Below are 21,284 nucleotides of genomic sequence, written 5' to 3'. Positions count from 1 at the left end.
CTGAATATGATATGGACGTGAGTGTGGGTGTGTGGTCAAGCTAAGCTTCTTGACCAAATCAGAACTCACCAAATTGTTGCAGCTACCTCCATCAATAATGACACGTGCTCGACGGTCGCTGATGACGAAGAAAATCTAGAACAAGTTATGGCGTTGTAGCTTCTCAGGTTGCTGGACTTGTGAGCTGAGCACCTGCTGTACAATGATGCTCCTATAGGACGCCGTGGCCTCGTCACCAAGGACTTCGCCGTCCTCCTCATCAGCATCTTGGTCTTCTTCATCCTCAATGTTAGAGGTGCTGATGTAACCATCTTCTGTAGCAATATATGCCCGCTGACTTGGGTAGTCCTTCTGCACATGGCCGATGCCATGGCAGCGGTGGCACTGAATACCCAAAGTGCGTCACATTGATGCAACGGATGAGGAACTCTTGGTAGGCACCTGCAAACAATTTTTACCTGAATCTGAAGGTCGTGTGGGAGGTGCCTTAGGTGTAGCAGAAACTCCAGAGGCTGTTGGTCACTTGCTCACTGTTGGAGGCATCCGAAAAGTGGTTGGCTTGGTTAGCCCCGAAGATGGTGCCGAGCATGGCGTGTATGTGCTGGTGCTGACCTCGCTCTTGTCCTGCTATTCACGCCCCTGCAATTCCTTTTCTGCAAGCATAGCAAACTGAAACAACTGGTTGACAGTGTTAAATTCTTTATAATCAACAATGTCCTGAATCTCATGCCTCAAACCCGAATAAAAACAACAAATGGCATCTTCGTTTCCCTCCACAACACTACAACGCATCAATCCCTTTTGGAGCTCACCATAGTAATCCTGTACAGATTTATCCCCTTGTTCTAAACGCATCAATTTCTTACGCAAGTCTCTATGATAAGAAGGAGGAACAAAACGATCATGCATAGCTACCTTAAGTTCTTCCCACGTACCAGGTAAAGCATCCTGTGCAGCTAGCCCATTCCACCAAATAATGGCAAAATCCTTAAACTCACTAGTAGCTTGTCTAACTCTATGCTGCTCAGGTACAAGGTGGGCACTAAACTTTTGTTCTACCGTCATCTCCCAATCAAGATATCCCTCAGCATCATAATGACCCGAAAAAGATGGTATTGTGAACTTAATTTTAGCATAAGGATCATCGGGCACACGATGATTATTACCTTGACGGTGGTGGTGGACACCACCCATACCTGTCGTGTTGCGGCGAAGACGTTGTCGTAATATCTCTTGTCGGACAGCTGCTCGACCTATATTCCTATTGGCATCATACACCGTGTCTTGACCATTGGTGTTGCTGCCGAAGATGTCGTTGTTGCCCGCCACAAAGGTTTCCAACTCAGTAACCTTGTCGGTTAGTGTGGAAATTCGCTTGTCCAATCTCTCCATGCTATTGCCAATGTTGAGCTCAATGAGTGCGTCAGTGATGTCCTCATTCATCCTTTTTTGGGCATCCTCTACAATAGCTTGTAGTTGCTCTTGACTGACACACTCGTTGAAACCCTTAGGATTGTTATCTCTAGTCTGTTCACCTCCTGCCATTGAAAACACAAAAATAGGAACAAACAGGTGAAAGTTATCCCTACCAAATGACTACATGGTTGCAGTGGTGTCACTTTTCACAATAAGTGGAAGCGTCTTACCAAGCTCTTATAAAGTTCTTACCAACACAAGCAGTGGGTGGTACAACCGGCGGCTGGTTCGTGATACCTGTGAGGCAGTGGTACCAAGATTGCAAGGCCCTTGTCTGTACTGATCTAAAGAGTTTGTGGAGCTTGGAAGGCAAACAAAGAGTAATATGTATATCTGGCACACAAGTCAGTAACAGAAAGTAATGCTGAATTATAGTCCAAAGTACTTGTTCTTGTTGCTGGTCTAAAGTGTTGCAAGTACTAGTTGTGTGGCAAAAGTATGGTGGATAGCAAGGTGATAGATATGAGAAAAACAAGTATGGTGGATGGAAATAGCAACACAAACAAGGAACCAGACAGCACACACAAACACAACTCACTTTGGTCTTCTCTATGTGCTCCTCTAAATATTGTTCCTCTTTTGCCCCTCTCTTTTTTTCTATTTTTTGGGCTGTCGTTGTTTTTTTGGGAAATTTCGACTTTTTTATTTTATTTTTTGATATTTTTCCTTTACTTAGGAGCACAAAAGAAGTAACCACAGAAAATATGAGCTCAAACAAGTGTAAGACGTGGCCTGTGGAATTTTTAGAAAACTAGATCAAAATCGATAAAAACCTTGTGACCACGAAACGAGGATCTTGTGACCACTTTTTGATCAATCTAAAAATTCTGAACCCCAAAAGAGCAGGGCATGGATGGATCCAAAATTTTTTTCTGATCGATTTGCATATATGGAACGTCGAAAACGGAGTTCGTATGCGAAAACTAGACCAGTTTTAAGAATTGGCTCCGAATTAGAGGACAAAACGGGAACAATGTGTGCAAAATTGGTCACAACAGCCAAGATTTGATGGAAACGATAGGGGAAAATATACGAACTGGACTCTAACATGACCTAACTAGCAACAAGACCTCGACCAGGACACAAACTCAACACGACGGACTCTGAAACTGAAATATGCAAAGGCTATGGTGCGGAAGGTTCTAGGACAGGAAAAACGAGTATGGAACTGGACTATGGGATGAATGCGAAACACTCAAACTAGGGAATAAAAGTGAACCTGACGGTATACCTTAGCTCTAATTACCACTTAATGGAGACGGGGATCCCGATCTTCCGTCAGGTGATGGTAACTATCATTGTGGTAGAGATTGACACACCGATCCAGCTTTAGATCGAAAGATCAAACCTTGCAATCTTAGCACCACAGCTCCTCTAGTTATCAACCAAGTCATGGACCAGATTGACCTCGCCAAGAAGGCTAATCCCTGCCTATGGAACGAAGAACACAAGCAAGAACAAGAAAGAAAGCAACCAAATTGCAGATGAATGATTAATCTCACGAGTTGGGGTCTCACAAACCGATGAACGGTGAAATTGTTCTTGACAGATTAATCTAAGCAAAACCCAAACCCTAATGGAGGGGTGGCGGCTGTTTATAAAGGCTCTAGGGTTGTGCAAGACCCCTGGACGTGCCCCTAATGGGCCCAAATTCGATACATAGTCCAACGGACCAAAAGACAGTGTCGTAGCACCCTGGCAGATTCTGGATGCTGACTTGTTTCGACGATTTCTGTTGATTCCGAATAGCTTTTGACGTGAAACCACTTGGATTGGCTTCCTTATCAAATTAGCTTTCCATCCATATGTGGATCATTGAAAACAGAGTCCGGATCCATCCTAGGCGACCAGTTTAAAGCAGACTAGTCCTGGAGGCCGAGGCAGACTCGAATTCTTGTTGGACTAGGACTCCGGCTTGTGTTGGACATCCTTGCTGGTCATCATCACCTCCACCACTTCCTCTAAGTCCTTCATGACCCTCTCCAATGTTCCTAAGCAAGATAACATCATTAGGTAGTAGTCTATTCTCAAAAGTATGAAAAGTATCGCTTAAGAACGAGCTCACCTCTAAATTGAGTTGTCGCTTTCGAGCCCGGGTCATTGGACCTTGCATGACGGTTGGAGGATCAGCTAGTACATCCGAAGGAGTGATGTCCTCATCAGACCGAGCCCTCTTCTCTGCCTCCAAGGCCTTCCTTGCCGACTCCAAGGCAACCTGCTCCAATGCCAGAGCACTCCGCTCCAGCTCAAGGGCCGCTAAGGCCTCTTGAAGTGCCGTCTCGGTGCTCGCCAGGGACACCCGCAGCTCTGCCTCAGTCTCCGCCTGGCAGTCTTTCGTCACCTCAACCCCTTGCTCGGCGGTAGTCGCCCGCTCCATTGCATGTTGTCCCTCCACCCGCACCATGGCCGCTTGGTCCTAGGACTCGCGGTGAGCAGACTCTACCTGGTGCTTGAGCTCAGCCATCTGGGCGTGTTTTGCCCGAAGGAAGGAAGACTTGTGGGACGACATCTTCCTTATATCCTATGAAAAACAAGCATGCTAAAGACAACCAACGACAGATTCAAAGGTTGAGGACAAGTACCAGAAACTCACCTCCACGGTGAGCTGCCGGTCACCCTCAACCAGCTACCGAGCGAACTAAGCCTGTTTTCAGGTGCTTTCAAGCTTCGCAAACAACTTGGTGAGCTCGGACACCGTGTCATGCCCTTGCCCCCAAAAATGTCCTAGAGCTGACACTCTCAGAAATCTCGGAGGATGAACCTCACCTTCGATGGGTCCTCAGGGTAGGGCCACTCTAGGTTACCCTTCAGCGAACCGTCGGAGGGCCCAGCCTCCAACTGGACCACCACCAGCTCCAGCGGTCATGCTGCCAGCTCCCACAGTGACGCTGCCAGCTCCCACGGTGACGCTGCCAGCTCCCGCGGCGACGCTACCAGCTCCCGTGGCATCACCGCCTACTCCTGTGGTGACACCAGTGGCTTTGCCGTGATGTCCACCTCATCATCAGATGGGATCTCCACCACCATGTCCATGTGGAGCGCCGCTAGGCATCCCAACTCCGTCCTAGCCACCCTTCCCTTCGACGCCTTCGGCTCCAACAGTAAGGATAAGCCATGCGGTCCTTCACCCGGTGAGATAGGGAGCTTGCTCTCCCTCATCTCTTCCACCATGACCGACGGAGGAGGGGCCATGAGGGTTACCTTAGACGCAACCCCCGCCATCGGCACCAAGATCGCTGCCAACACTGACATCGACTGCCGCCGCCTGTCACCTTATTAGTAGCTACCCCGGGGGGCACCACCCCTAGGAGGGAATGCTGCAGGGTAGGCCTCCAAGTCTCCTGCATGGGGGTCGGAGTGGTGCTCAACCCCGGCATCCCCGGGCCACTGAAAAAATTATAGATGGGTCACACTCTAAAAGGACCCAACCGGCAAAAGATCGAAGGGCAGCAAAAGGGAAACATACCGGGAGGTGAGTGGCATGACCCTGAAGGCAGGCCCCGACAGCAATGGACCTACGGGATGAGGGCCACTCCTAGACTGCGACCCATACCCCCTCACTTTGGATAGAGGTGGAGTCATCCTGACTGGGTCCTGCTCGGCCTACGGGTCACTACGACCACCGTCTCCAGACTGCCCGGACTGCTCAACCGCACCCACGATAGGCAGGGCCTCCTCCGACTATGAGCCAGGCGTTGGCACTAGTCCCACCAGCGCACAAGTGCCAGTCCGCTCCTCGGACCGCCTGACTCGCTCGGCCTCATCCGCCACAGGTGACGACGGAACTGACGATGCCACCGAGGGACATGGTGACAACGTTCGCTTCGCCGCCCGCTTGCCGACGACGTTCGCACTCATAGCATGCTTCCTCGATGCAGGAATCTCTGCACGCCATGCAGCCTCCTGCTCCTCGCTAGCGGACACCGCCGTGGGGTCATGACGCTCCACCGAGGTCACGGCGACCTCCCGACTCTCCTCCTCATCAGAGAAGACCATGTCATCCAAGTCTGTAGGATCATCCAACATGAGTTCTGACTCGACATCGCTCCTACGTTCCCTGGCTCTCACGCATAGGGCGACCTCCTTCTTCTTCTCTTCCTTTCGCCGAACCTCCCTGGTTCTCTTCTTCTAGGCATCTGCCGCCTCCTTCTGGGCGGCTTGCCAGGCCATTCCCTCTAGTCTCCTAGGAAGGTGCGATCGAGACTTGTACCTTTCAAGCCCCTATGGAATGGATGCCCTAGGATCAAGAAATAGCAAAAAGTAGAGGAAGAAACACGAAACAAATATAAAGGATCATACCAGGTTAGACACGACCGAGGCATTAAACGGTATGGGTTTCCCCACGACCGTATCCTTGCGCCTCAACTACAGCACCCAGCCAAGGTGACTGCAAACCTCGTCGTCTGGTAGGTCCTCGATGACACACAGTCTGGGTCCGACCGGCTGCCGTACATCCACATTGGTCGCATCCTCTCTGCCAATGGGCACAACCTAGTGGCGGAAGAGGGTGTGGAACACCCACACCCCATCGAGGCCGAGCCTTACGAGCTTCCACAGCTCCTCCTCGATGACATCCACCTTGTGCCTCTCTATGCGGGTGCAACCCCATGACCAACTCTTCTTCTTCCCTAGCCTCCCACCAACGAATGCCAGAAATGGCGCCTCCACCGGATTCCAGATGTAAAACCACTCCCCATGCAATCCCCAAGTGGAGTCGCATGGGGAGTACACGGGATACACACCTCCTGCGCTCAGCTTCCTTTGTAGGGTGAACCCTACCACCAGTGCGGTCTTGGCCGAATTCCCTTGCCGTCATAGCCCTCCCAGAGAAGAAGAGCCAGAAGAGATCCATGTGTGGCTCCATTCCAAGGAAAGCCTCATAGACAGTGATGAAACTAGCGATGTGCAGCACCCCCATCGAATTGAGGTGTTGCAACTCTAGACCCCACTCATTGAGGAGCCTACGTAGGAACCAGTGCACGGGGTATCCTAATCCATGCTCATGGAAGGTAAGGAAAGAAACCACCTTGTTCGGATGAGGTTGCAAAAACTCCTCCTTCCTAGGGACCCTCCAGTGCACCACCTCCTACGGCGGCAGAAACCCCTTCATGATGAAAGCTTCTAGCACCGACAACCTCACAGTGGACGACCTCCAGTCTGACATTTTGGTGACTTCCTCTCATCTCCCCCGCTCTCTCCCCTTCCTAGAAACCTCCGTGGCTCTTAGGAACACTCACGGCAAAAAGGAAGAGAGAAGGCAGCAGTAGATGAAGAACAGGCAAAAGAATGGAATTAAAACCCTGTCCCCTCTCCTACTTAAGGAAAAGGGAGCAACGGTTATGGAAGGACGCGCCGATCAGGGAAGCCAGAACGACTGGGTGAGAATTTCTCTCTTTTTCATTTAATGCAGATAGGACGTGTCCTGACTGATGAGACGTGCTTAGACCGATAGAATGGCTCCTGATTAGAAGGGATGTGGCCTGGCCATGGCCCACCACTACCGCACGATCAACCACTACCACACGACGGGCACAGGAACCAAAGCACCACTGCACGTAGGTAGCTCTCCGCTTCCCTAGGCCGAACCTAGAAGAACCCAAATGACAGGTAAGGATAGACACTGAATGATAGGAAAGGAAGCAAAGGGGCGCCCCCTATAGGCCATGCTGACTCTGTCACGAATGACGAACGTAGGTCCCGGTCGGACGTTTCTGACTGAAGCTCTCCAAACCCCATCACTCAGGTCATCAAGGTTCTGGTCGGACATTTCTGACTAAAGCCCTCTGAACCCTGTCACTTTAATCATCAAGGTAAACACTATCAAACACCCTCTACTTCCTTATAAATCATTTCATACATCCATATGTGCACTTCATTCCATACGCCCATGCCTCTCGGATGATTCGGGCCCAGAATCGCCCAGGGGCTCAGGAACTAAGCATCGCACGTGCAGCGAAATACACTAGAACGCTCCGTGTTGCATCACGAAGCGGCGGTTGCCTCATTCGACATGAGCAAACAACAGAGCCATAGGAGAAAACCATAGATGAGCTCCGTGCGGCCTTCACCTGGTCTAGCAAACCAGGTCATCTCAACCTTCTCGTTCAATCCTAAACCTCTCACCAAGCCCACAGAATCTCCATCGAGGGGAGGCCACTAGGCTGCCCGGGTCGGTCTCCTAAACGATGTAGGCATCTGCCAGGCTATAGGTAAAGGAGTAGTGGAATGTCACAAGAGGGCTATGCTGACCCCGTCATGAATGATGAACCCAGATTCCACTCGATCACACCCGTTAGCAAGCTCACCGAGCTAGTCTTTGAGCCTAAGCGATCGGGACAGGCGACGAAACTCATCCCCTCCAGTTGTGAGGAACTAGATGGGGTAATGCAAAAACAACTCACACCGACCCCCACGAAGGCCCGACAAGGCTCAGGGGCTCAAATGCCAAAAACCTTGGGACCGTGACTCCGAACTCGCATAACGGCTTCATTTCTGACTGCACTCCAAAGAAATCCAAGGACCGCGACCCTGAACTCGCATCGACAGGATCTATGACATCCAGCTATGGCTTGGGACTGCAACTCTGAACTCACATAATGGCTTCATTTCTGACTGCACTCCAAAGAAATCTAGGGACCGCGACCCCAAACTCGCATCGACAGGATCTATGACATCCGGCTATGACTTAGGACCGCGACTCTAAACTCGCATATGCTCCAAAAATCAAGGGACCATGACTTCGAACTCACATGAAAACTAACTAAACTAACTACCTCAGCTGTCCAGGCTGCGTTGAGGCCAGGGATCCATGACACCAGGACCCACGAGCAAGGTCACATCCATCCCCTGAACTAACCATTTCAAAACCATGGTGCACTCCAACACCAGGATCAGAGAGCTCTCTAACTACCGAACTAACTCCCTCACCCGATCCATGGCGCGCATCAACACCGGGATCAGTAAGTTGAAAAACACCTCGGCTGCACAATGATGCCTTGGTCAAATTCCGTCTCAAACAAAAAACACACACACACGCACACTAAAGAAAACACCCCTAGACGGTTCTACCTGAACCGCCCGGGGGCTCAGGGGTTACACCCGTGGGTGCACTCGCGCGCACCCACCAAGACAAAAAAACCTGAGACGATTCTACCCGAATTAGCCAGGGGCTCGGGGGCTCCTGTCGGGTTCATAAACCTAGGGTCCCTCGATCACCGGCTTCTGTGCCAAGGATCAGCCCAAGAGTCTAAAAAACAACAGGGCAAAGGAATGGCCCAGCAACCGACTAGAAGGCTAGGCCCAAGAAGAGCAATGCCTGCTCGTCAGCTACATCGACCCACCTCTCTGACCAGAGCACCCAATTTGGGCTTCAGCCACCTCCAGATGGCCTCTCTGATCGGAAGGCCTACCCTGAGCCCTACTTCCAACTCTGACCCCGTGTCCCTCCGACCGGGGCTCATAGGAACCTTGCTCACCGCTCTTCTCTGACCGGCGCACTCAGAGACGACTGGAGCCATCCGACCGGGGACACCCGCTTAGAAGGAACCAGAAGGCATGCGGGAAAAGGCAAGGCAAGGCTCACAAGTCAAAACCACTATACCAGGGACCATACCCTACATGGAACAGCACTCTATGGCCACCCTGACATAAACAATATTGTAGGCACCGACATCTCCCACTACAGTATTGTAGGGGCCGCTAAAACTCCCATACGGTAAAAACCCCTCGCGTGTCCCTAGACATCGATAGCGGTATGGGCACCAGGATTTACCGTACCGGGTGAACATAGCGAGGCTCCTCACATACCTCTACATATCAAACAGTTCTTTGCAGGTACTAACGTCAACCCTTCCTAAAGAAGACAGCGCCATCTCCCACAAGCACCTGACATTCTACAGTGACATCAACAGCGTTGTGGGGGCCTACCACTATCCGATCCTCGTCAGCATGGGCAACAAGGCTTAAAACATCCATACCCTCTCCCTCTTACCTGTAAAACCATCCCCTTCATCTATAAAAGGGGATAGACTCCCTCCAACAGAGGGGACCGAATGATCGAAGACTGATTCCAGTAGGCCAGAGTTCCTTAGATCGATAGCTCACAACCACAGAACCACCAAGTTCCGACCGCAAGCACACGCTTGAACTCCTAGCTCATAGCAAAATTCCTATCACTCTTGGCCCTTCCGGTCAGAGCCGACAGGACCTCTTGTAAACCCCATCTTTCTCCTTCTCGTTTGTAACCCCACTGCAAACTTCGAGCACCTGGGCTCAAGAATAAAGTCACCGACCAACCCCAACTGGACGTAGGGCATGTTGCCTGAACCAATATAAATCCTGTGTCATTGAGTGCTAGGCCACCTCCGATCACAACGTACAGCAAAACTACAAATATTCACTAGTTGGTCACTTTCTGCACCGACACTATGAGCTCCACATAAGCTTTAGTTGTAGGAAGAGAAAGGCATAAACATCACTATTGCCTTGGTGAGGATCCACAAATACCATATATATTGAGAGACTTGAGAGTGTCATACAATAGAAGCTCTGAGTTTTATTTTGAAAACCTATAAAAACTATAGAATAATGGTTAAACAAAGCACTTGAGACATAGTGCTTGACTTGATCGTTCTATCTTTCAATTGCTCAAAGACCCAAGTGAACGCAAAGAAGCCCCATGGTTGAAGGTAATATGGGTAAGTTTGAAAGTCAGATCGGTTTATTCTAATCCGAAGGAGAATTCTTGTTTGAACGCATATGTACTTTTAAGGAGTTGCTTCAATGTTTTCAAAAATCTTAAAACTCCTGATCCATTTGCTGAGTTTAGCATTGCTCTGGGATGAGCAAAGGTTAAGCTTGGGGGAGTTTGTTGATGGTAGTTAACAAACATTAAAAACCATCAATGTAACTTCTATAAGGGCATAAAATGATCACCAACATAGGTTTAGGGGGTTTAAACTAACAAATTCCACAAGTTTTGGTGAATCTATATTTTCAATAGGGTTTATTCAGAAAACCATCAAGGTGGACCTAGATGTCAGAGTTAATCATGCTTATCCACAACGAGATGGACACAAGAAGGATCTAGAAGACTCTAGAGGACACCACACCATGGTAGAGGGAGACTGGCCGCTAGGTGGGGCTGGCCGGCCCCACCTGTAGGTCAGCTAGCCTGTGAGCCCCACTATTAGCCTCCTCTTTTGAATGTCAGTTCTCCACTGCCTTAGGGTTTGCATCTACACCATCCTTTCAAGTTGGTTTGATCCGAGGGCTCAGAATGAATGCTATGGCCTATATATACCAGCCCCTACCCCCTCCATCAGGCATCAAACCCTGATCAAGTCAGTCAAGAAGACAAAAACCCTAATCATCCTCAGAGCTCCACCATATTCTAGGGCATAGCAAGCTAGGCTAGGTCTAGAGGAAGGCAAGCTTCACTTGGATTCTAGATCTTGTCAATAGTGCGGTTTGGTATAACCCCTTGTATCCTCTTTTGTCTCTTTCATTATGCATATGTTTGCTATAATTGATTTGACATTGTTCTTAATATTATTCATGTTCCTAGTTATCATGTTCATTGTCTACTTTGATTATATGCTTAGTATAGTTTGATTATCATCATGTTCAAGTATAAGTTCATATAGAGCTCGCTCCAAGGTACTAGGGGTGAGTGGTTGACATTATGTAAGCGTGGTGCTTATACATTGTTTACCTACGGCTATATTCTAGGCCATGTGGTAGATCATGATGTGACACTCCCGTTGAGTCCTTTATAGTGCACTCCCCAAATATAGGATAAGTAGGATCTAGTTACAAAGGAAGACAAGCTCTATTCTTAATCTTCATTAGTAATATCCCTTGTGTAGATATGAAGTTGATCTTTGCCATGACTACTATGTGTAATTGCACTAATCAACGTATGCTTTGACTTGTAATTAAAAATGACTTAGGAATTATTCCTCTAACGTTCTACTTAGCCATGCTAATGTCATACAAAGGAGTACTCTAAGTGATCATTTATCTTTACTTACCATTCATATACATTTATCTCTTGACTTACCCCTGTTGTGAGTAGAAGTTTGGTTATGGTTTATCTCTCCATCATATGTATAAGTTATCAATATATTTCAACTGCCCATCCTTCCCTATGGTAAAAATATAAATAACGATACCTAGAATACTCTCGGGTGAAGTGCTATAATGATATAATTATCTATGCGCTTGCAGATCCTTTTCCTTTTATATATACATTCTTTCTAGTCACATGAAATACTAAAGTACTTCTAGTGTCGTTCTAAAGGTGGCACTGTAGTACCAATAAGCATATCTGGCATCATCACTAGGGATGACAACTTAGTAAAAGTGATGCTAAGAAATGTCAACAACATTAGGTGGCTACTTAAACAAGTGACAAGTTAATAAATACCAACAAGAACCAAGCCGTTTTCCACTCGGACTCAAGAATATAACTTCAATCTATCAAGATACAATCAACTACCTCATGCAGTTAGAGCAAGAGATCCCATTGATAGGTGCCCAAAAGGGCCTGGTTTTGTCCATCACACCTGAGGAAGGCATCGTTCATTGGTCGGGTGCTCGACCCAGCACTTCTTCTATAGATCCATCTCACCTAGTCAGCATGGTAGAGCTCCTACCATACCAGGACTGCAGCACTCTCCCAGCGGACGATGACTATGGTTCTATGAAGGTTTTGGACAGCATGATGACTGTAGAATCTGGGAATCACTCGGCTCTGAGACATTCAAGGGAAGTCTTCATGGCTGGTCACCCACCTAAAATCCCTATGCCTCAGGCACTAGATATCCAAGATGGAGAAGAAACCTTGTCTAACATCTACCCCGACACCTCGACACCTGTCGAAGAAACTAATGAACAGAAGGCAACTAGGGAAAGGAAGAACAGAGCACGACAGGCTTGTCGTAACCATGCCCAAAACTGCAAGGAAGAGTGGGAATGGTACTAGGTAGCCTGCTGAGACGTTGAGCGGCAACGCTTGGCTGCAGAAGCCAAGTGTAATCAACACCAACAACAAGAAGAAAGACAACGATAATGTTGGGAGCGTGACACCTTTTGGGCATCTGCTTCACACAACCACGACGCTGAGTTCATGGAAATAGCTGGCCATAGGGTTTTCACTACACCCTACACCAATGTCTACACCTTGGTTAATGAGCTGGCCGCTATAGAAAATCCAACCGATGATCAACGACATCTTAAAGTCATCCTAGAATCCACAGCCTTATAGATGCAAGCAGCAAGAGGGCATCTTCCGCTTCCAACCCTTCTCGAGGGCAAGATCCTCACGCTCCTGCTAATTCTCGACATGGTCACCAGCATCGAGGACCAGCCCACTCGCGTCTAGGGCCTTAGGGTAACTAGAACAGGAATCAAGGTGTCGCACATTCATCCTATCATCATCAAGGGTACCACTACAACAACAGGGAGGGCAGAGGAGAGTTCGAGTACAGGAAAGCTAGTATTTCACCCGATAGATTCCCATGTTTCTCTAACAAACTTCTTTCTATTTGGCTACCTTACAAATTCAAGCCGACCAGTACAATGGGAAAACAAAGCCCAACCAATGGCTACACATCTACTCTCAGTCTATTGAGTTGGCTGGTGGTGACAACGATATCAAAGTCTTATATTTACCTATGGCACTTGAAACCATGCCAATCGCCTGGTTCAACAAGCTATGGCCTAACTCTTTTGATACTTGGGAACAACTTCAGCGCAAGTTCTATGAAAATTTCTGTGGCGTCCTCACCCACCCAAGTACTCGGATATCGCTCAAAACATGCAAACAAAAGGCAGATGAGACATTCCAAGAATACTACCACCGCTTTGTAGAGTTACAAGCCCAAGTCTATGATATCATAAATAGAGAGGTGATTGAACACTTCTCTAATGGGATCAAGTGCAAGTGGCAGTTTGAAAAATTATGCGATGATAACCCAGAGACCACTGAGGATTTCAAGCATATAGTATAGAAGATGATTGCATCTAAAGAGCATACTCGCGAGCGATTCCCACGTGGTCAGTAGGACAACAGAAACTATGACCCCAGAGGCAATTAGGGTGGACAATCCAACAGAAAATAAGGACCTAACAACACCCTTGTCTCCATGGATAGGTCCAAGAAGTCTAACAAGAACAATAAGAAGTTTGAAGACCTGAAGAACCTACCCTGCCCTTTCCACAAAAACACCAAGCACATGGTGACTGAGTGCAGACAACTCCAGGAGCTAGGGTTTTATGCCAAGAGCAACAAGGGCAAGGGTAAGGCTGATAACAACAAGGACAGAGATGACAGCCCTAATCTAGGTTTCCACCAGCCTAAGGGTGCCATTGCAGTAATATTTGCAGGAGTACCATCCTCATCTAATAAGCACACTAGAAAGCTAGCACTCTGGGATATCATGGTAGGAGAACCATCAATGCCTAAGTACCTCAACAACTCTGAGTACCTGATCTAGTTTTCTAGGAAAGATCAATGGACTAGCGTGTCCAATGCTAGCCATTACCCACTCATCCTGGGTTTGACAATAGCTGGCATGATGGTCCCCAAGGTCATGATCGATGGTGGCACAGGATTGAACATCATATTTGTAGATATGTTGAAGAAGATAGGCCTGGACTTCACTAGCCTACTTACTCCGATAGACGTCCACTTCTAAGGGATAGTACATAGCAAAGCTGCTATGCCACTCAGACAGATCATGCTCCCGGTTATGTTTGGTACCCCAAACAATTTCTGAACAGAGTTCATCAAGTTTGAGGTGGTTGATTTTGAATCATCTTACCATGCCATCTTCAAATGACCTGCTCTCACCAAGTTTATGGCTATCCCACATTACCCATACCTCTTGCTCAAGATGTCGGGTCCCAATGGCATACTCTCCATCCAGGGGTGACTTAAAGCGCTCCTAAGATTATGACATGGAAGCTATCTAGATCGCAGCTAAGGCGCAGCAAGCCCTTAAAGCACAAGAGATTGCCAACCTCGCATAGAAGACTAAGCCCGAAGACATGGAGATACCGATGAAGAAGGCGGGTATCATCACACCACCTTCTGACTTGGATAACATAAAGATTGACCTAGGTACCGGTGATCCCACCAAGATGGCACTTATTAGTGCCTAGTTTCCAAAGGAATAGGAACTCACGTTCATCAACTTTCTTAGGTATAAATAAAATATCTTCGCTTAGAAGTCGATCAACATGCCAGGTGTCCCGAGAGAGTTGGCTAAGCACATACTATAATTGAATCCTAGCTTAAAGCCAGTCAAGCAATGCCTACAATGGTTTTCACCAGACAAGAATGCAGCAATTAAGAAGGAAATAACCAAGCTATTGGCAGCAGGATTCATTAGGGAAATCTTACACCCTAACTAGCTGGCCAACCCGATACTAGTTCAAAATAAGAACTAGATTGTGTGGCATATGTGCGTCGACTACATAGATCTCAACAAACATTACCCAAAGGATCCCTTCGGGCTACCTCGCATTGATCAGATTGTAGACTCTATGGCCGAGTCGGCCCTTTTGTCCTTTCTTGATTGTTACTCGGGCTACCATCAGATTGCCCTTAGGAAATAAGATCAAATCACTCCATTTGGTGCCTACTACTACGCGACTATGACCTTTGGATGAAAAAATGTTGGTGCAACCTATAAACGGGCTATCCAATCATGCCTAAGCAAACAAATCAGTCATAATGTAGAAGCCTATGTAGATGATGTAGTCGTCAAGACCAAGGATCCCTCTACTCTGATCGCTGATTTGAAGGAAAGCTTTGACAACCTCCATGAGTATAAGTGGAAGCTCAACCCAACCAAGTGTGTGTTTGGAGTCCCATCCGGATAGCTTTTGGGTTTTCTTGTGAGCCATCGGGGTATTGAAGCTAGCATAAACCAGATTCAAACGATCACTCAGATGACGTGTCCTCACTGTGTCAAAGATGTCTAGAAGCTGACAGGGTGCATGACTACCCTCAATCACTTTATCTCATGATTTTGGGAGAAGGGTTTGCCCTTCTTCAAGTTGTTGAAGAAATTAGGCAAGTTTGAGTGGATAGAGGAAGCAGATGAAGCCCTTCAGAAGCTCAAGGAATACCTCTCCACCTCTCCAATACTCTCTCCACTCGAAAAATGAGAACCACTCTTACTCTACATTGCAGCTACTACCACAGTAGTCAGCACGGTAATTGTTGTGGAACAGGCTAAAGGATACGCATATAAGGTACAATGACCTGTCTATTATATTAGCGAAGTGCTATCAGACTCCAAGACTAGGCATCCACATGTGCAAAAGGTCCTATATGCCCTCTTGATTACTTCTCACAAGCTCTGCCACTACTTTGATGAGTATAAAGTTACTGTGGTATCCGACTTCCCACTCGGCGATGTCCTATGCAACCTGTGATGCAACAGGGTGCATATCCAATTGGTCAGTTGAACTCAAAGTGCTCAACATCGAATTTGCCTCCCGCAAGGCTATCAAATCCCTAAGTCTTGGCTGATTTTAAAGCCGAGTGGACCAAAATCTAGCAACCTACTCCGATAGTCAATCCTAGATCATTGGAAGATGTACTTTGACATCTCTCTCAAGCTTGGAGGTGCAGGTGCTGGTGTTCTTTTTATCTCTCCTGATGGCAAGCAGCTTAAGTATGTTTTGTAGATACTCTGGCTGGCTACCAACAATGACACCAAGTACGAGGCCCTTCTACATGACATCTGAGTGGTAGTCTCACTCAGCATTAAGTGACTACTCATCTATGGTGATTCTTCTGTGGTCATTAATCAAGTGAATAAAGATTGGGCCTGCACCAAGGAAACCATAGATGCCTACTATGCTGAAGTCTGCAAACTTGAGAAGAACTTTCAGGGCATTAGAAATCCATCACATCATAAGAGATCTCAATGTCACAGCTGATGTTTTGGCTAAATTGGGATCTAACAGAGCAAAGGTACCGGCTGGTGTGTTTGTTCAGGAACTCGATGTCCCTTCAATCAAGTAGGAAGCTCCTACATCAACTGATACCCCAGCTCCTAATGTCCAAGTGCTAGTCATCAACCCGACATGGACACAAGTCTTCATCGACGACATCTGGGACCATAAATTGCCTGACGACAAGGTAGAAGCAGAGCAGATCACATGCAGAAGCAAGAACTATGTCTTAGTTGGAGCCAGGCTCTACCGATGGGGCGCATCCTCTAGTGTTCTCCTCAAATGCATCACACCTAAAGAAGGGTAGAAAATTTTAGAAGAAATCCATTCAGGGTGCTGCAGCAACCATGCAACCTCTAGGACTTTAGTCGGCAAGGCTTTTAGATCTAGGTACTATTGGCCTACAACACTCAAAGACGTAGAAGTGTTGGTGTGACACTGCAAGGGTTGTCAATTTTTTGCCAAGCAAGCCCACGTTCTAGCACACAACCTCATATGCATCCCTCCATCATGGCCTTCTTCATGTTGGGGCTTGACATGGTGGGTCATCTCATATGCGCTTTGGGTGGCTCCGAGTACATCTATGTAGCGATTGATAAGTTTACCAAGTGGATAGAGTACAGGCCACTCATCAAATTCAATGCCACCAAGGTAGTTGAATTCATGCAAGATATTGTGTACTGGTTTGGCATGCCCAATCGGTTCATTACAGATCTCGGCTCACCCTTTACTGCCATCAAATTTAGAAGTTGGGCTCAAGACTGTGGCATCAACATCGATTATGCCTCTATTGCTCATCCTCAGGCTAACAGCCAAGTTGAATGGGCCAATGGGCTATTACTAGTAGGATTAAAGCCCATGCTATTTGACAAACTCAAGGATTACGGCGGCAAGTGGATCTATGAGTTACCCAAGGTGGTTTGGGGACTACACAGTTAGCAGAGTAGAGCAATAGGGTACTCAACCTTTTTCCTAGTTTATGGCTCCAAAGCCATCTTACTAGCAGACTTGATATGGAACTCTCCTATGGTCAAATAGTATGATGAAGGTGAAGCAGATGACACAAGGCGACAAGAAATCGATAGTGCTGAAGAAGTCAAGCTCAATGCACTCTTTTAGTCTGCCAGATACTAGGAAGGCTTGCATTGCCACTATGAAAAAAACATGTGCCCCACACTTTTCAAGTCAGAGATCTAGTCCTCAAGCGTATCCAGAATACTATAGGACGAGACAAGTTACTCATTCCCTAGAAAGGCCCTTTCATTGTCTCCAAAGTCACTCAGCCAGGCTCCTTCGAGTTAATCACAGAGGACAGCGATCCCATTCCTAACTCTTCGAACATTGACTAGCTATGGAGATTTTATGCTTAATAATATTTAAGTACTTTCTTTTTTAGTAAATCTAGTCTTCTAGCTTATGTAATTAAGATTCTTTGTTATTAATACAGAGTCAATATTCTTCTCTAGATGCATCCGTCTTTTACTTTTATACAAGGTACACAACTTAGCAGTTGTATCACCCTTACTTAGCCTTTTAACACATCATACATGAGATATACAGCTAATTGCTTACGTGGCTACACATCTCCAAACTATGATAAATTCACTCATTACACCAATTTTACTCTATCCACCGGGTACCGGGCTATATCGTTTTAATATGAGATATGTCTCCTACTCGAACAGCTTATGTCTCTTTGGTCGAGACCCAATTACCGACATCTAGTCTAACTATCTCATGTCGTCTTGGGTAGGGTGATTCCTAGAAGCAAGGTACCTGATTCGTTGGCTACGAGATGGGATCCTAATAGCAAACAATCATTAAAAAGGACCCTTGAACAAGTGACATTGCGCACTTAACATCAACGGAAAGGGTCTAACATGATTCTAATCATTTTGACTACGTTGATCATCTTTTATTCGGCTAATCTATCTTATGCGCCTTTCCAAAGGACTATATGGGACAAACTAAAGCCTAAACATACTACAATCTTATTGACAGATTAACAAGTCTAAAAAGATAACTTTATACAAAAAGCCAATACCCAAGAGTACTTGGCCTAGCACAAAAGATAATTGTTTTTACAGCCAAACGCTCAAGCTACTTGGCTACACCTCACAAAAGCCTACTAAGAAGAGCCTGCAGTCGGTGGCCATAACTATCCTATCAAGTGGGTGCCCAAGTCTACAACATCCTGCCCAACATCATCAAATGCTTCTGGAGGATACTCCGACATTTGGAATTCACGCAAGGGTGCCAACTTCACACTTGGGATAGTCAACTAGACGATAGCTAGCGCACGAGTAATCCCATCCTACGCTAATGCCTTTGCATAAGCATTGCACGGTTGGGAATTAGCTCGGCCAACTTGGCCATTGTTTGGCTCTCATCTCCCTTCCTCCTCGAAGAAACACAACACCGGGCTGACACCTACACGAAGAGCTTGTAGTTTCTCATCAAAAGCTTTGGCCCAATTGACGGCCTCCTGTGTAATCTTCATGGTCTATAGGAGATCTCGATCAACACTCAATTGGATTTGCTTAGCCTTTGCTAAGGTGGCTTGTGCTTCTCCTACCTCTTAGATTTCCCCATCTCTATGGTTGAAGGCTTGAAGGTACTCTTCTGCCCTATTATGGTGCTGCTCTACAAGAGCCTCAGCATCTATAAGGCACAGTTACGAGCATTAGTTCAAGATTCCTACAAATCACAACTACCTAGCTCAGTTTTGACAAAGTTCGTTTCAACCTGTTCACTAGTGCTTGGCTCTTGGCTTCATCTTGAGCGGCTTTCAGGTTGATCAAAGTAAGGTCACATTGTGTCTTGACCTCCTCTAATGACCTACTCATCTCGTCCACTTGGCTTTGCAACGCCCACACCGACTCAACTTGGCGACGCTCTGCAACAACCAACTCCTCCACATGCTACCTCTTTAGATGCGCCACCTCGTCAGACAAGTCTACATGTATCAGTTAGGCTTGCTGGGACGCTTTGACCACTATTTCCTACACAATAAGCTACTCATACAATGTTATACAATATACAGCAGCACAACAGGAATGGATAAATTATAGGATAATTACTTACTCTGAAAGCCTCATTGAAGTTGGCAGTCTTCTCGGTGACTATGTTCCATGCTTCCCTGGCTTGAGCCAGGCTCAAAACAAAAGACTCTAGAGATTGCTGAGTTCTACTTGGCGCCCGCTGCTCCTAGGTGGTCAGCACCCCCGTAGCTTCTAAGCTACCCAGATCCTCTATGGGCACCACTTGAGGGGTAATCGGCCTATGCTCTAGGTCCCCCTAGGTGGGTCCATCCTAGGAGTATTCACTGGCACCCTGGACACATGGTCCATCACAAGGCGGGGTGGCGTCTTTCCTTCGCATGATGACCTACACCATCAGGAACAATTACACTCCTGTAAGAAAGTCAGAGTATATACACTCAAGATAAGTTGGTTATACTTATGCTTCCATGGATGTTTTGTGTTGGGAGGTCAGCCTCCTTGAGGTAGTCAGTGTTGCTCCACCAAATGGCGTATCTTCATTGCCAAGATCTGGCATCTTGAGCAATTAGCTCTTGATTTGCACAACAAAATTAGGGTTTTCACCCACCAACACCATCCTAGTTGTATGTCTAGCGGCTGGCTTGGCTACCTCTTTCAAAATGGCACAAGTAATTAAAGGACTGACTATTTTTTAAGATAGCTAAGAAGGAAAAGAACTCTTACCCTGCTGTCAAGGAGAACTCTCACTTTGCTTTCGTGCTGCTCTCCATGGTCTTCTCTAGAAGGGCGTAGTGTCCTCCGACTCCACACTTGGGATTCATGCCCATTTCTTCTCAGCTTCACCACCCTACCTCCGGTCACCTGGGTTGTCTGTCAGGGTGGCCTCGAAGTCTACCGACTCCTCCCCAACCCTCATAGCACTCCAAGCACCAGTGCTGGTGTTCCTAGCTGGCGGCGGTGGTGCCAGTGGGGGAGATCCATGAAGTTACGTCCCAAGTGCTATAGATAGACACAACACAATATCAGTTATGGTGCTCGTCCTTAATTAGTTAAAAATGAATATCCAAGGAAACACACATTTGGTGGTGGGTTTGCGGTGGAGTACTTGTCCTTTCACCGTGGGTAGCTCTTTCAACTGAGCAAACATGTGCTACAGTCGATCCAGCAACTCGACATCAGATTAGCCTATCCTTGATTACATGGCCTAGGTCTTCAGGTCTCGTGTACTCAAACCCATAATTCAGCCTCTACTGTAAGGGTCGTACTCAGCGCCCTAACCAACTAGTAGCTATGCCTTCTCTAGTTAGGCCAATTTTGCTATGCACGACAATCTAGGCAATATGAGGACGGAATGACTTCAAAATCCTCCATTGTCAGGTTCTCTTGATCCCAAAAGGGATTTACCCTAGGGGGCTCGGTAGAGTGGATCTCCATGAAGGGCAACACATTGCTAGAGTAAATCCACCTAATGTTCCATTTCTTATTGGAATCCTTCAGGGTATATGTTAGGTACTCTATCTTTCAGCCCTATCCCTAAACTTGAACCCTGCTCCACCCACCACATCTGGGTTTGTGGCATCTAAGTGGGGTTTTAGCTTGAAGAAATAGTGAAATAGACAGATAGAAGGGGGGATTCCAAGGAAAGCTTCACAAAGATGGACAAAATCAAAAGTTGCAGGATAGAATTGGGGCTCAGATGGTTCTTATTAATGCTGTAATAATGCAACAATCCATAGAAAAAAATCAAAAGCAGGCAACCCTAATCCTTGCTTGACGAAAGGGGTAAATAACACTATCTTGCCCTCTTCAAGCTCAAGGACACGATGGTTACTAGGC

This window comes from Miscanthus floridulus, chromosome 11 (assembly GCF_019320115.1).
Source record: "Miscanthus floridulus cultivar M001 chromosome 11, ASM1932011v1, whole genome shotgun sequence".
Taxonomy (NCBI): Eukaryota; Viridiplantae; Streptophyta; class Magnoliopsida; order Poales; family Poaceae; genus Miscanthus; species Miscanthus floridulus.
Note: the sequence above shows the minus strand (reverse complement) of the source record.